At 33.8% G+C, this 18,200-nt stretch overlaps 1 protein-coding gene across 1 annotated transcript in view; it reads left to right on the plus strand.

Moving 5' to 3' along the window:
• LOC126735276 (protein alan shepard) overlaps window positions 1-18,200 on the plus strand; it is a 198,170-nt gene that overhangs the window by 9,775 nt on the left and 170,195 nt on the right. The gene's annotated exons all lie outside the window — the stretch shown is intronic.

Here is an 18,200-nt window from a genome sequence, read left to right on the forward strand (position 1 = left end):
TACCAAAAAATCATAATAAGTTTAAAACTATTACTTTTAGAGATTACAATAGCATTAACATTGACACATTTATAAACCAAGGGAAGTTAATATCTTGGGATCGATTGTATAGGGATAACGATGTAAATGAAAAAGTTTCCATTTTAAATTCCACTTTAATACAAATAATAAATGAACATGCTTCCTTAAAAACTAAACAAATTGTTGAAAAGTGTTACTTACCCTGGATAACAGATAATGTTAAAAAGTTAATAAAATTAAGAGATAATGCCCACAGAAAATTTTTAAGAACAAAATTAGATCAACATTTACAGTATTACAGACAGCTTCGAAACTTCACAAAACATGCAATTGCTAGGGAAAAAATTACATTTTTTAATACTTTTGCGAAGAGTAATGGAAGGGCTTTTTGGAGTACAGCAAAAAAACTTCATCTTACATCTAAAAATAATCAAATAGACATTCCGGAAACTCTTAATAACGCCACTCATATACATGATTTTTTTTTAGAAACACATAATGAGCCTAATACAGTACCAAATCATCTCATTGACTTTTATAAAAACAACAAACTAATTACTCAGATTAATTTAAAATTCAAATTAATTACCCATGAAAATTTGTTTAAAATTATTTCTAAAATAAAATCTAATGCTGTTGGCGAGGACCTTTTATGAATAAGGGATATAAAATTGTGTCTACCCTTTTGTGCGAATGCTATTGTAAATGTTATTAATTCTTGCATATTAACTTCAACTTATCCAACAATCTGGAAAACTGCAAAAATTTTACCACTACCTAAAACTAACGATCCAAAAACCCTTAAAGATATAAGACCAATTAGTACACTTTCTGCTATGTCAAAAATATTTGAAAAGCATATCTATTCACAAATTGAGTCATTCATAGAACAGCAAAATATAGTCCCAACCTGCCAATCTGGTTTTAGAAAGTTTTTTAGCACAACATCAGCACTAACTGATATCCTCAATGATATAAGAGAAAATCAAGAACAAACAAATAGTACTTGCATGACACTTTTAGATTTTAGTAAAGCTTTCGATACGGTACATCTTGAACTGTTATTAGCAAAATTAAAGTATTATGGATTCTCTACAGATGCACTAAATTTGTTACAAAATATTTTAACCTTTAGGTATAGTTACGTAAGTACAAAAAAAGACTCTACAATAATAAAGTCGGATCTCAAACTTGTCAAAAAGGGAGTACCTCAAGGATCCGTCCTTTCTCCTCTGTTATTTGCCATTTATGTAGCAGATATGTACAGCAGTGTTAAATTTTGTAAATTCAATCAATTTGCCGATGACACCCAACTTACCATACCTGTAGTGAAGAGTAATGTGATAGAAGCTAAAGAAAAACTTACTAATGAGTTAGACCAATTATTCTTATATTCAAAGAACCATAATTTAAAATTAAACGCAAATAAATCTAAAATTCTTATAATAAACAAAGATAAACAACTTCGTGAACAAATTGAACAAATATTTCAGGTATATAGTATTCATTAAATAATAATACTATACCAGTCGTTCAAAATGCAAAAAATTTGGGGGTTATTTTTGACACAGACCTATCTTTTCAGCAACACATAAATAGTAAACTTTCCACTGCATATTTAAGACTTAAAAATATTAATTATATTAAAAAGTATCTACCTCAAAAACAAAAATATTTTTTATGTAATTCTCTGGTTCTGTCCCTGTTTGACTATTGTGATGTTGTCTATGGTGACTCGCTATCATTGGTAACTAAAAGGTCCATTCAAAAGATGCAAAACTGGTGTATGAGGTTATCATATAATATATCTTATAGAGAGCAGATAACGCCCTATCTAAATGAATTTAAAATTTTAAATATGGCCAACAGACGAAAACAACATTTTTACTGTTTCATACACAGAGTAATAAGTACTGGCAAACCCCCCTACCTTTTAGGAAAATTTAAACCGCTTCCAAGAACTACTTTAGGGCTACAGCGTACCGCCAATGACCAAAGCTATATTGTACCCCACCATAGAACTTCATGCTATGAAAAAAGCTTTGCATACACTGCTGTTAAAATGTGGAATAGCTTGACACAAGTCCTTAGAAATTCAAAATTTTTGTTTTTTAAAAATTCAATAAATAAGATCCTATTGGAAGAACAGACTAGGTTATAAGTTTTAAAAGTCACATAAATAAATTTAAGTACTTAAATAAGATCAATATTTAATAATTTCGATGTTGAGATTTTTTATTTTTTTATTTCGTATTGTTTCTAATATTCTGCCACGCCCTGACTTATCCCTAAAATCTAACTGTCATCAAGACTCGTTTTCCTTCTGCGCCTAAATCTTATTTTTAATTTGTCTTTTGTTTTCTTTTGTTTTTTTTTTTTGGGAATTATTTTATTAAGTAGTTTTTATTTATTTCTCTTTGCATACTTTATATGTACTATTTTTTTTTAATTTATTTTTTGTATTTATTATAGTAGCTATTTATTAGGTTAAGGGTCCTTTCGCAGGCGTCCGTTCAGCGGTCACTGTTACCGGTTTTGTAATCGTGAATTGGTCCTTTTTTGTCAACTGTATATATTATGTATAACTAAATGATACATGTATTTTTTTACTTTTGGCAAAATAAACAATTTTGAATTTGAATTTGGACCCATTCAAAAGCGTGAAGCATTTGGTTGAAATTGATACCCATTTATGGCAAAGGATCCGTTTTTTCAGTGTGGTTTGGATATCACAGCATGTTCTACAAATTGGCCGAGAACAATAATTACAAGATATCCTATAGCTGTAGGAGCTGTAAGGATAAATAGCTGTTTTCTATCCTCTTTGGCAACACACTTCACTGAAGATTCACAATCAGATTGACTGATTAGGAATTAACATCATTAGGATAATCCAGGCATCCATAATCCCTTATCATTAAATCTAAACGAGGGTCTTTCTCGTCGTTCCCGAGTACTTTCTACGCGCTGCCGTCGACATCCGGCTCCAATTTATCACCGGAAAGTCGTCGTATAGCGCGACCGCGTTTCCATTCAGGATCTTCTTCGGGCGCCGCGACGGCCAAATTTTCGATTTGCCCCCGCCAGACTGCACCACCACATCCACTTTGATTTATCTCCTATATATATATATATATATATATATGAGTGTGTGTGTATGTGCAGTTGCCATCCTAGATATCGATTTTCCGTTTGTCGTGGAAAGTTTCCCGGTTTGTCCACGCCACTGTGTTTTCCAGTCCGAAGGCCGAAATAATAGAGAGGTGTTAAATGGGATGGAGACACCGGTTGGCAACTGGTCTCTTGGCAACAGGAGGTATTGTTTTGTATATAGGGTAGTTGAGGGAGTAACGGACACTAAATAGAGATATTTTAATTTGATTTCCTTCTATAGATATACACTACCGCTCAAAAGTATTTGCACACCATGTATTCTTTTTAATATTTTAAATTAGATACAAAAATCTTATCTTTATACCTATATATTTAGATTGTATCTCTTTTGTAAATTGCATATTATGCTTAAACAGCATACCAATCAACTATGGTTCGTTGAAAAACACTGAGTATTTAAAAATAGTCTTGCGCAAATAACAAACAATGTAGTGAAAATATGCACTTCTTCTAAAAAACTAATCTGTTTGCAGCTCGTTTCCGATGAAATTTGAAACATTTAAAGCTGTTTAGTCTTCAAGAATTGATTTTGTGTAACATTGGTAATTTCGCTTGCTTATTAAGGATTGTTACCGTTTCTTTGCTGGTTTTTCAACATTCTTTAAAATGGCTAAAACAAAAGAGTTATCGGTAGAAACAAAAGGTATTATCATTGGACTTCTTAAGGCTGGAAAGACTAACCGTTAAATTCCGACGGATTTAGGAATTCCAAGGCGGACATTGATTATAATGTTAGGAAATTCACCAGAGAAGGGACTAACTATTAGCAACAAACCTCGATCGGGAGGGCTAAAGGCAACAAGTTCAAAGAAGGATTTAAATATTATAATTACAAGCAAACGCAATAGACGCCTTATTGCCCCTGAAATCACAGCAAAAATCATTAAGGAGCGTAAAAAAGCGGTCAGTGTTTCGACAGACAGGACGTTTAGCTGTATCAAAACCGCTACTGAAAGATGTTAATAAGAAGAAAAGACTTGAAGTGGGCCCAATCACACAAAGAATGGACTGCTGATGACTGGAAGAAAGTTCTCTGGAGTGACGAGTCGAAATTCGAGGTTTTTGGAACAAAGAGGCGATTGTTCGCCGTTATGCCAATGAAAGGGTCGCTGAAGAACTGTACGGTGGCCTCAGTTAAACACGGCGGTGGTTCGGTGATGGTGTGGGGTTGTTTCGGAGGATCTGCAGTGGGCGATCTAATTAGAATAGAGGGAATTCTTCGAAAAGAGGGTTACAAAACAATTCTAAGTGATAATGTACTTCCTTCTGGTATACTCGAATAATTGGGGAAAACTTCATCTTTCAATATGACAATGACCCCAAGCACACGTCGAAATTGTGCAAACAATATAGGTCAATTATAAAGGCAACATCTTCTGAAAGTTATGGTATGGCCCCCACAATCACCGGACCTCAATCCTATCGAATTACTGTGGGATGAACTGGATAGACAAGTGCGAAAATCATGCCCCACATCAAAAGAAGACTTGTGGAGGATCATCCAAGAAGAGTGACACAAGATACCTCAGTACAAATTAATTAGAAGATTACGCAAACTCTGTGAAGCTGTTATTAAAAAATCGAGGCGGACATGTAGATGAATCCAATAATTTGATTTTCCTAAATTTAATTAATTGAAAAATGTATTGTTTATATTCATTTTGTTATAAATAAACCCTTTTATAAGAATAACTGATGGGTTTATATTTTTAGTTATAACTTTAAAACAGTCATATGTGGGCAAATACTTTTGAGCGGTAGTGTAGGTATCATTAAATAAAATCAATCCGTGAGGAGGGTCCCAAGGAAAACAGACTGGGAGCTATACAACAACAATCTGGAAAATAACTTATAACATCTAAGCTTAAATGGGAAACCTAGAGCAGGACTCACAAGCTGTCACACGCGCAATAAATGAGGCCTTCGACTCAAGCTGCCCAGTGACCAGTGAAAGACCCGTCAAAGACGCACCTTGGTGGAACACACATCTGACAAAACTATAAGATCGAAAGTGCGTCAACTTTTCAATAAAGCGAAAAGAGACGGTAACTGGCAGATATACACACAACCAAACTTATATGGAATCACCCAGTAATTTCGCAAAATGGAATTTATTTAAAAAAAATAGTCATTGAGGATTAAAGGGCACTTTTTCAAAACCAAGTTTATTAAAAAAAATAATAAAACTGATTACAATTTTCACAATAATAGAACAAAAAACAAAAAGTGTAGATTTCTATAAAAATGATTTTTCTGAATATGACAATTTAACAAGGAAGTTAATTTAAAATTAAATGTTAATAATCAGTATTGCCACCTCTAGCATCGATGCAAGCACGAATTCGACGAGGCATGCTATTTATCAAATTGTCAATGTCTTCTTGGGGAACATTTGTCCATTCCTCTAAAACCGCTTGAATAAGTTGCTCAGTGTTACCAGGAGCATTCTGGCGAGCTCTAATCTTTCTTTTTATCTTATCCCATAAGTGCTCTATAGGATTAAGACCCGCTGAGCAAGAAGGCCACTCTAAAACGGCAATACCTTCCGTTTCTAAGAAACATTTTGCAACTCTGCTGGTATGTGGAGGGGCATTATCTTGCATAAATAAAAAAAATTGCCAAAACCACCTCGCCAGAGCCTAACTACAGGTTGCAATACCAAATCTACATACCTTTGACCTGTTAGGGTTTGTCGAATTGGAATTAAAGGAGTTCTTTCACCAATCATAATTCCACCCCAAAACATTACAGTATCTCCTTTGTATTTCGGGATAGGTTTGGCAGCACGAAGACTAGCTTGTCTCCCTCTACCTCTTAAAATGCGAATCCGCTGGTCATCGGATCGTAGTCCTATTCTGGTTTCATCCGAACATAAGACATTTTTTCCAATTTTCAATATCCCAATTTTCATGCTCCAAACACCAATTTAAACGGTCAATTTTATGTTGCCTTAAAAGTTCTGGAACCCTTAACTGTCTTCTGCTAAATAATTCCCGAGCGCGAAGTCTTCTTCTAATAGTTTCGACAGAAACACTCACACCCGTAGCTTGTAAAAGTTGCCTTTGAAGCTCTGGATGAGATGTTGTGGGATTTCTTCTTGCTATTTAAGCTAAAAAGCGATCCTGCCCTTCAGTAGTTGCTCTTTCACGACTTCTCCTTGGTCTGTTTTTTAAGATTCCCAATTCCAGAAATCTTGAATATGTTTTTGAAACAACACCTTGTGTCACCCCCACCGTTCTAGCTATCTGCCTTTGTGACATGCCTTGTTCTGCCAGAGCAATAATTCTTCCCCTCTGAACTTCCGATAGCCCAATGTATGGCATTCTTGTTTAGTTTTCAAAAATAAATAAATTATAAATTTGATGCGACTTGCAAGTGAAACAGTAAAATCGACACTGCTAGGTAAAACATTATTATTTATTATTAATCTGCCTGTCGTTGAGAGTAAATACTTGTACTTTTTTATTGCTTGCAACAAAAAATATCTTACTAAAATATTTCGTATTAATACAAGGTGTATCCATATAAGTTTGGTTGTGTGTATACCGGAGTGCTTACTCTATATAACAAAGAAATAAGGAAAATCAAGACAGCACTTCAGAACATTCTGTGAGGAAATTGGTGACACTTCAACTGCTGCTAGATTGCACAAAGCAATGGCTAAGGGAGGCACATACCCAATAATAACCCTCAAAGAGCCAGATGGTACCTACACGAAGAGAGAAGAGGAGCAGGCCATCCTTCCACTTGAAACACAGTTTCCAGGGTGCGAACCTATAGAAACGGTCCCAATAAATTACACCAATCCCAAAAAAGAGGAGTGCGAAATTGCAAGAACCGTCTTTACAGCAGAAAGGATGAAGTGGCCAATAAACACCTTTCAATCGTACAAATCACCGTGGAGTGGACGGAATTTTTCCTGCTCTCCTACAAAACGGACAAGAGAAAATTCTGCCTCGCCTAGGCAGAATAGCAAGAACGAGCTTAGCGTCGGGATACATCCCCTACAGCTGGCGAAGGACAAGAGAGAGACCCTAAATCTTTTAGACCTATCAGTTTTACATGGTTTATTTTAAAAACAATAGAATAGATTGTAGGCAACCACATCAGGAATGACATTCTGTAGAGAGCACCTCTACATTCGTCTCAATATGCTTATAGAGCGAGCAGATCTACAGAAACTGCACTATATCAACTAACACAAATTATCCAGGAAAGCCTGAATGAGAAAGAAAGCGCGAAGCAATCTGCGCTTTTCTAGATATATCTGGAGCATTTGATAACACGTCACATTCACCCCTACTATATGGACTCTAGAAGTCGATGAACTTCTCCAAATATTGACAAACTATGGAATGACCTGCATAATAAGCGGACCTCACAAGGTCAATATTTATCATATTGACGACAATATTATTGACCATTCGAGGAGGTTCATTTGAATATTGTCAATATATTGAAGGATTATCACAATTTTGAAAATATTGTGGACGTAACCAATATTATGATCGTCTGAGGGCCATATCGACAATGTTTGCGTGATTTGCGTCAGTTGCTCTGTGGTGATGGACGAAGAAACAATATTATGTTAGAAACAATATATATATTATTAAACAATATAATATTATATTAGGTTGTATTCACAGTAAATAGAAAATCGCGTTAACAGTTATACCTGTGAATTCAAATTCACTACTTAGCTCAAGCCTATCCTGTATCTCCTAATAATATATTATTTATTATTTCCAAATGGAATATGCCTAAATTTAACGTACTTACTGCCTATTTTATCTGAGATCCAGTTTTTTAAGTGCATTTCAAATTGTAAACGTTTGACAATTTGTGGAATTAATTCTTTCAACAAGTCTGCTCTTCCATGCAAACTTGATAATGTTTCTATTTCTATTTCATTTTCTAAAATGTTGAATAATAAATCTCTAAGTTAATTTTTTAACTTATTGAGTATTAATTTAACAAATAAATAGTATGTGACCTATTGTATATAGGTATAGTACTCAAATTGTACAATAAAAATTATTTGGGTAATAAAAACTTAAGAATTAGGCTGACTAGGCCTACGCGATCCTGGAATATCAAAGCCCACAGGATGCCTCAGTGCCGCCATTATTATCAAACCGTAATATGATTTAGCAGGATGGTTTAACTTACCTCTGAATGTTTTAGTAATATTTTCATCCATGCCCAAAGATTACAAGAGATGATCCATTGCTAAATTGTTTAAAAAAAAACCCTTTTAATTGGTTTGACACAATCAAAATCAGGAAACACACTTTACACAAGATGTGTATCGGACTTCGGAGATATTAAAGAAAAACGGTATGCCAGTTAATATCTTTATATATTCATAATTTAAAGACTTCATATTATTAAATTAAGAACCCACATTTTTGAAATAATGCTATTTCTTTATTATTTACTATACTTACTTCTATAAAATATTTTAAAGAAATTAATCTATTTAAATAATGAAATTGTTTTGAGAAAAATGACTTATGTCAACTACCCACTTCATTAAATTAAAATCAATTTTAGAAAAAGACCTTTTTCCTTACTTTAAGGAATTATTTTTAGGTAAGTATTCTTTACATTTAAATGTAGTTTTGTTGTAAGTTATTGTAATGTCTGTGAACTGTATTATGTTTTGGCTTCGTCTACAACTTCTATGGTCATATTAACAACAATAAAGCATTTGTTGAGTTTGAAATATTAACAAAATAATGCCTCTAATCAAAAATTATTATAAGAACATTTAAAAAGTGACAATTTTGGCAAGAAAGGTGAAACTTTGCTCAAGACTCACGTTTTTACTCTTAAATCCATTCCCCGGAAATCAACTATAAAAAATAAAACTTTCCAGGGCAGCAATCAAATTAGACTCTGTGAAAACAGATATTTATTGCCTTATACCTGAATAACTCAGTTATTAAAGAATAACCAATATCCTTAAACATTCCAACTCGTAGTGTTCCCTTATACATTTCGAATGCTTTAATGCATTTTTCAAGCGAAGAATTTCAGTGTGCAGGGTGATTTTTAGCGATTTTTTGTGCTTGGACTTTTTTGAAAAAAAATTGCTTTTAGGGTACTTGTAAAAATAGCGAAAAAATGAAATTGTAGTATGTTATAGTAAAATGAATGGCGCATCTGCTCGATTGGTTTTGGTTTATCTATAACTTACAGGGTGCTCACAATTAATTTCCAAAGTCAAGAAATGTTCAAAAATTCATAACTTAAAAACGGTTTTACTTAGAAGTACGGTTAAAATTGCAAAACATTCTTCTTGTCACACGCTACAAACAGCCCATAAGGCATTTGGCTCTATAGGGGGCGCCACTAAAAACTTATTAGGGCTGGAAAAAAAAAGTATAAGAAAGCGTATTTTTGACTGAGCACTGCTCACCCTGTATAAATGATAGCGTTAAACTTAATACGCCGTTTTATTTGGTAAGAATGGAGGTGTATTAATCCAAATAAAATTTTTCCGAAAAAACTAAAAAAAATCAATTTTTTGAAGTTTTTTTTTAATTTTTCTCCCAAAAGAAACTATTTTTTGAAAACAAATTCTTAATAAAATTTGTAGCTCCCAATAAGGCGAACATATCTTCTGTGAGTCATTATTTTCGAAGAGATAGCGTTAAACCGTCAGAGGAGCTAGAAGATCACACATGTCTAAAACTTTGGACGTTAAAAAAAATACTTCCCGTATGCTGAGAATAACCAAAAACTATACCGCACTGTCTCACGTAAACTCTAATCGATCTGTAGAGTTTCATAATATTCAAAGAACCGTTGCGATCTGTATCGAATCAAGACTGGAAAAATTGGATAACATTTTTTTTTTGACTTTGAAAGCATCCTAGTCCTCAACAAAAAAACAAATGAAAATTTCTAAATAATCATGTTGTAGCCTTATATTTCTTGATTATAAAAAGTTAAACATCTTTTCTCTAACCTAAATACAACCAAAGTTATAAGCACTTTTGTCCGGCGGGTCCGAATTGTGTGCGAAAACTCCCCTGCGGGAGAGGCCCTCCATTAGAGCTTCGCTCTAATAACAATTATTAATGCAGATTAAAACCATTTTAAGCCAATTGATACATGAGATCCAGAACTTTTATATTTTAGTATTTCAGTTCATAGTAATAGTAATTGTTATTTAATATGATAAGTACCGGTCTGTATTATTTTGGCTCCAATATGTATTACCTAAGTGATTGACTCTAGTATGGTACTCCTTGGAGGCCTAAAATAATTTCTTATATTAATCCCATTCATTAACATAAGAAGGAAATATCCATAGTTTTGTACCCTGGAATTAGTTTACGCCCGTGAAAGGGTCGTTGCCCTCGCGCTCTCCCGCTACCCTGATCTTGTCTCTGTCCCTGTTCCTCCTCCTCCTCCTCCATGGGTGAGTGAAAGTCTGCGCCACCTCATCTGCTCTACGCCAATGAATTGTTGGCCGTCTAGGTCGCGGGAATGCCAAATGTATCTTTATTAAAATTAATGTTTTTATGCCCAGCTGATCGGTGGACACTTTTACAAATCAATCACAGACATGCTTCGTGACCATTTTAACATGAAATATGAGAGTGTCTTGGCCATAATTTGTCTTTATCTAAAGCTTTCACCTCTCTGGTAAGTAATGTTCATATCACAGAATCAATTATAAGGATGTGATTAAACAAGTTATTTGCAACAAAAAGTTGTTGTTAGTTCTTCCGGTATTTAAAATTTTTTGATTTTATCATTTTTTTTTCAGATAAATAAGAATATCTCCGTTATTCTTACCACCGCATAAAATTTAGATATACCATCTGAAAGAGAATTAAATTTGCTATAAGATGGGTATATTTAAGTTTTTGAGTAATTTTTTATACCGGGTATTATCAGAAGTTAAATGTAACATTTGGGAAATGTGCAAAATTAGAGGTATTTTCTTCGTTGTCGTTTTTCTAAAATTTGGTAAATAGGGTTTTTTTCAGGAAAAACTACTGCATTTAATATGCTTTCCAATGATATACTTTTGTGATAGCTATTTGTTAATTTGCTTTTATTACAGACTAAAAATTGTCGATACAAAAAATAAGGGTAATAAATAAAATCATATTTTCTTACCAGACACCTGGAATTGCTGCAAATCAATTAAAATATTAAATGATAATAACTTTTTAGGAAAAAAGTTGTCAAGCAAGATGGCCGACATACGATTTTGATTTTCACCATACAAGCTTCATACATGTGCCACTCATGAACACTAAAAATCACAAAACACAAAAATATAGAAAAGTGGTGGTTGCATACAAACTGATAGAAATTCTTCTGCTAGCGTCCTCTCGCTTGACAACGGAAACTGTTGTAACTAACTTGACAGTTTCACGTGCCTAATTGGACCAATCAAAATGGTAGAAAGGCGTGGGCAAATTAAGGCGGGAAATCAAATAACATTTAATGTGACAACATTTTGACATTTCGGTTATGACAATGCTTGTTTTCTTTATAAAGCAAATCAAACCTGTGTGTGTTTCTTCCTTCTCTGCATACCGAGGCTTCACTATTAGTTAGATATTCCACTGCAAACTTTAAATTACTTTAAACTCTCTCAGACATCAAAGTAAAACGGAGAATTTTAAAGTAAACACCCTCCGCCCAGAAAGTCCCAAAAACTTAGGCTAGGTCAAAGCCTTTTTCTCTCTGTCTCTCTTTTCGGTAACCAGGAAACCGACAAAGTTCCCAAACTGTCTCAAATCCCGATCCTTGCCCTGAACCCTCGCTCTCTCTGGATGTGGATGCAGCGTTGCATTTGGCCCTTTCGGGTTGCCAGCAGCGTTCCGGACGACGTCTAGACTTTCGGTTGTGAAAGGGCTTTGCACCCTTGGCGTGCTGTCTGTATACGAGCCGCGGAAACTATCTGTCTGCAGGCTGACGCTCCCTTCCCTAAAATAAATCTGTTAGCGAGAGAAAAAATTACGTACTTTTAGCACGAGCCAGTACTATTTTTGGTTGGAACATTAGGAGCCCTATGCAGGGAGAGACATATCTGCTTAGGTATAAACAATCTTTAACTGAATACTTAATCAAATTTAATTTTACACAGCATTGGGTTACAGTATTACAAGACAATTATTTATTGTCTTATTTTATTTATTTATTTTCAAACTCTACAGTAAAAAAAATAATTATAAAGTAGGCTAAAAAGCAGGTAAATAATTTACAGTATTCCTATTATACTATTTGCCTTAAATAAGTAATTAATGTATTGAAAATGTCATATTCACTTTTCTAATTTGCACATGGATATTACTTGAGAATTTAGGTAATTAGGTGTCGGTTCGATCATACTCCACAATAAATAACAATTGAAATCTTGTCCGGTAGACAGCTACATTAAGAGATATCGTACCCAACAAATTGAGATCATCGTCTATTTTGCTTCTAATTAATTTGGACAAACATGTCACACGTGCCAACTTTCTTCGCCTTTCCAGACCCGCATTAAATGAAATTTATTCATTATCTCCAATTCGGAAATATGCAGCTCACACGAACGTGTATCCTTGTAGTTAATATATCTTGATAGTTTTTTCTGCACTCTCTCGATATTAAAAATGTGCATAACAAGGTACCAAACAATCGAACAATACTCCAAAAATGCTTCTTATGTATGACACATAGAGAGTTGTTTACTATAGGGTGATCCATTTTATGCTTGGGAACGTAAAGTTAAATAAAACACACAAGATATTCAGATGGACACGAAATTTTTATTTTGTTTTAAAGATTGAATCATTCCATTATTATATGTGAAACACAACATTATTTAAATGTCCATCGCGAGACCTCTGACAAACTTCAATCCTTTTAAGAAAATTTTCAATAACTTTTCCGCACATTTCAGGTGATATCTCGGCTAGAACTTCACGAATGTTGGCGTTAAGCTGTTGAAGAGTTTGAGGGTTATTAGCGTAGACACGATCTTTCGCATAGCCCCAAAAAAAAATCCAAAGGTGTGAGATCACAGGATCTTGGGGGCCAATAGATATCACCTAATCTTGAAATTGAACGTCCTGGAAACTTCTCTTGCAAAAGAGCTCGGTTGGCCTGTGTTGTGTGACTTGTGGCCCCGTCCTGTTGGAACCACATGTCTTTCAGATCTTCTTCTTCGATTTCTCTTCAAAAATAATTGGTCAACATGCTTTACTGTTAAGGCTCTCCCATAATTGTTTTCAAAAAAATACGGACCAATGACACCACCAGACCATAATGCACACCATACAGTCACTTTTTCGGGATGCAAAGGCCTTTCTACGATCACCTGAGGATTTTCAAAAATCAGAGAATTCTGTTTATTTACGTAGCCACACAGCGTAAAATCCTAGCCTCATCACTGAAGAAAATTCTGCTCGAAAAATGAGCATCAGCAGCTTGTTGTTCATGCACCCAATTTGCGAATGTTCTGCCGTTGTCCATGGTCTGTAGGCTTAAGTTCTTGAGTGAGTTGGACTTTGTACGGATGGAGCTGTAAATCCAAATGCAAAACTCACCACAGTGAGCCATAAGACAAACCCAAATTTTGAGCACGCCGAGGAATTGACAAATTTGGGTCTTCCTCCACACTTTGAGCCACAGCAGCGATATTTTCAGTTGAACGAACGTTACGGTGATGCACGTGCCTTACAATATCAGTAACCGATCCAGTCTCTTTAAATTTTCTTACTGTGTTCGAAATTGTTTGCTCTGTAGGATGATTATGTCGACCGTAATCAGGTCGTAAAGCTCTAAACGTTGACACAGGAGAATCACCATTTTTATAGAACAATTTAATAATTTTAGTACGTTGTTCGACAACGTAACAACAACAACGCAACAACATACGCTCCACATGACGTTTATTTCTGACAGGTGTCAAACGGCAGGGTTGTACTTAGCCAACCTCGAATTGAATAGCCCGCTATAAACCAATATAATTTTATCCATAGTACTAATTTCATTAGTACTACAGTCGGGATTTTCTTTGGGTGTTATTTATGCCTTTCTGGGTCACACTTATAGATTCATTATTATTCAGATCGTTCAATGATAACTTATTTTGCCGTGACCCGTTTAACTGGGGATGGAATTCTCATATTCTGCTTCAATTAAATTGAATTGCTTTGGCTTTATGAGGTTTTGCGGCCCACTATTACATATTTGAATACTCACTATTTTGCCCAAGCGGGGCATTTTTATGGAGATTTCGTCTTAAAACATTTCTTTATTTTAGAAAAGTTAAAGATTAAAGAAATAAATTTCTTTATCTGATAAATCGATAAATATCGGCCAGCACTGAATTATGTGACAAAACAGAATTAATGTCCTTATGTGTTTTTTTTTTTGGAGACTGTTAGGATAGTAAAAAAAAGCGATTTAAGCCGATCTTTTTACAAGTAAATCCCGACATTGTCATAGCATCATATGAAGGGAGAAACGTCGTCATGAATGTAGAATAATAAAAATTTAGTAAGAAATCTATAATTATTATAAAATATTTAATATCTATAAAATGCTTTTTATTAGATAAGAACCTTTACTCTAATGAAGTACATTAAAAAAACAAAGTTCATAAAAATCGGTAATATTGTTGATAATTTAAAGCGTAATCTATTAATAATAAATATGTATTATGTAAATATTTTTTGACGACGTCACTGGTAAAGATTGAATGCGATCGAGCGGCGTTACGATGTTGTTGCCTTTTTCTCTAATATAGGGACGTTATCTTCATTCACTTAACTTAAAATATTGACTTCTTTATAGAGTATCTTATCATATTTTATTAAAGAGAAACGGTAGTATTGTTTTGTGCCTGTCAAAATAGTTGATATGTTTTTATGATATTATAAAGTGTGTTTTTTTGCCATTTCTCAATTTTGTAATAATATTCATAGATTAATACTTTTTAGATAGAAAACGTATATTCGTATAAATGCCATTAGATCATTGACCCATCAAGTAAATGTTGCGCCCTCTGAATGTTGAGGAGTAGTATTAACAGGGAGAAATGGTTTTTGATTAGAAATTTTGTTTTCCTTAGTAAACATTGTCAATTAAATATCTAATAGCAATAAAAGAGACAATAAGTAAATATGTTAAAAGTAAAATTTATAAGAGTTTCCATTTGTCTTTAAAAATTTTATATATTCTAAAAATCCTTAGAATAGAATAGAATCTCCAAAATGTTGGCGTTAGCTTTAGAGTAAATTTTGATATTGAGGATGTCAACATATCTATCCAGAAATAAGATGAGTTTCGCTGTGTATTGAAGTTTACTGGGTAATTTATTTTGGTCTCTAATCTCTAGAAATAAGAAGTATATTTTGAAATATTAATTTTTTAAAACCAATTAAAAAATTGGTTCTAAAAATTATAGCCACATGGACAATATAGGATCAGTAGGGCCGTATCAGTCTAAGAGACAATATTATTGATGGGCGATTCAAAATTGAGTGCAAAGATTTCAAGGGCGTATTTACCAGCCAAAAATAAGAAATTTTGTTCATATAAACGTATGTTTTAACTTGTTTCGTTTTCTAGATACAGAGTGTAAAAGTTTTTTAATAAAATCGGTTTTTTCATCAATTATTCAAAATCCTTTCAGCTGATCTAAATAAAATTTGCTAAGGTTCTTTGTCGTCATAAAGGCCCTCTTTTGGTGGGAATAAAATAAATTTATTAATTCCAGTGGCTTTTTAGGGGGCTACCTACTTGATACTTATAGGTAAAATTATAGTACGCCACCGCTTTTTTGCCAATTTAATTTTATTTTTTAGATTAAATGCAATGATATGATTTATTCACTGCGGTTTCGAAGACTTAAAACATACTCATAAACCAGTGAAAACGGCGTTTCTATATCTCCATTTTTGTTTTCGAGTAATTTTAAAATAACCTATTTTTCAAATTTTAAATATAAGTAGCTATAATTAGTTTAACAAATGATTCAGAATTAGCAGGAATTGACAGATTAGATAAGTCGGAATAAGTTTGTCTCAGCGTTTTTACATATATTGAGGCATTAATATACAGGGTGATTCATGGTAGATGGCCTATTAGACGTTTTAGGCGAATGGCAACGCCGATCAATCTGAAAAAAAAAAACGTTACAAAAATTAAACTTCCCCGACTTGATAACAGTTTATTTCAAATGCAATCAGAACTCAACGGATGCATCTAGAATAATATATATGCTATGCGGTATATCCAGAACAGAGACATTATACGAAAAGGACATTTGCAAGATTAGCTACTTGGTTAGCAGAAAATGGCAGTATCCGTTTACCTCTTATTCAATCTTCAAAATCCTTCTGACTAAACAATTATAACAAATAGCGCAAATTAATACTAAATATAAAATAAATAAAAATAAAAAATATAACTAAATCAATTTCTTTCAAGATGTTCGAAGTGTCCACCATCGTTATTAATACAGTTGCGTACTTTTCGATAAGTAACGTGAACTGCAGCCTCCACTTCGGCAACTGAAATGCTTGTTACCGCATTTCTGATCCTGGCTATCATATCATCTCGTGTTGTAGGTCTGGTTTGGTAAACGATATCCTTTAGTCTGCCCCACAAATAAAAATCTAGGCAAGTCAGCAGGCCAAGGAAATATACTTTCTCGACCAATCCACCTATGAGGAAACCTTAAATTTTAAAAATTTCTCACATTTATTGCAAAATGCGCGGGACATCCATCGTGCTGTAAAAACATCATTGCACGGGTTTGAATTGGGATGTCTTCAAGCAGTACGGGCAAGTGATCTTGTAAAAAATCTAAATAGGTGTGTCCATTAAGGACCTCTTCAAAAATGTATGGACCAATAATTTTTCCCCTTATTATCCCACAGCAGACATTAACAGACCACCGATCCTGATACTGCACTTTTCTCATCCAGTGGCGATTTGTGGGAGCCCAATAGTGCATATTGTGTAAATTTACACTACCAACACTGGTGAAAGTTGCCTCGTCTGTCCATAGAATGTTTGAGATAAACTGGGGATCTTCTTCCATCATATTGCTAAACCAGTTACAATAATCAAGTCGTCTATCAAAATCGGTTCCTGTTAATTCCTGATGCAGCACCATATGATATAGATGCAACCTAAAATAACATTCAAATTAGGTAAAAAATAAAAATAATATATATTTTTTAATATTCGATTCTAGTAATAGTCAAATTAGTCAAATTTAATTATCAACTTTTTAACAAACCTGTGTTCTCCTAAAATGTTATGCACAGTTGATTTCGTAATGCCCAAATCCCATGAAATTTGCCTTATTCCTATGTGAGGGTATAATCCAATATAAGCATGCACATTAACAATATTTTCTTCAGATCGTCCAGAGCGACGTCTTCTGTTAAGAGGTAAATGGATACTGCCATTTTCTCGCAACCGAGTAGCTAATCTTGCAAATATCCTTTTCGTATAATGTCTCTGTTCCGGATACCGCATAGCATATATTCGAGAGGCACCCGTTGAGTTATGATTGCATAACTTCTCCCTCTTGTGATAGTCTTAGGAACTTGTAAATATTTTCCAGCCATTTTTTTTGGCTATTTTTCTTAAGAAATTTTTTTTTCAGCGCTGTGCGATGAATAGTTTCCGAGATACAGCCGGCGTCCTTTCTTATTTGGACACCCGGTACTTAGCAACACTATTGAAATAAAACGCGCTTCTTGAATTATCTGCACAGACTAACTTTATTTCAGTAGTAAAAATATAAAGAAGACAAATATGCTGATACTTCTATAATCAGAAACAACAGTGGCGTAACTATAAATCTGAATACTTTGGGCTTTATTTGCAACAAATGTACCTGCCTGGTCAAATTTCTTATACTAAATGCAAAAAGTAAGAAAATAGGAAAGTAAATGAAAATAGTAACAAGAAAGTAAAATAAAAAAAGTAACAAAAACAGTCAAAAACGTTAAAACAATGTTTAAAAA

The sequence above is a fragment of the Anthonomus grandis genome, chromosome 1 (assembly GCF_022605725.1).
Source record: "Anthonomus grandis grandis chromosome 1, icAntGran1.3, whole genome shotgun sequence".
Taxonomy (NCBI): Eukaryota; Metazoa; Arthropoda; class Insecta; order Coleoptera; family Curculionidae; genus Anthonomus; species Anthonomus grandis.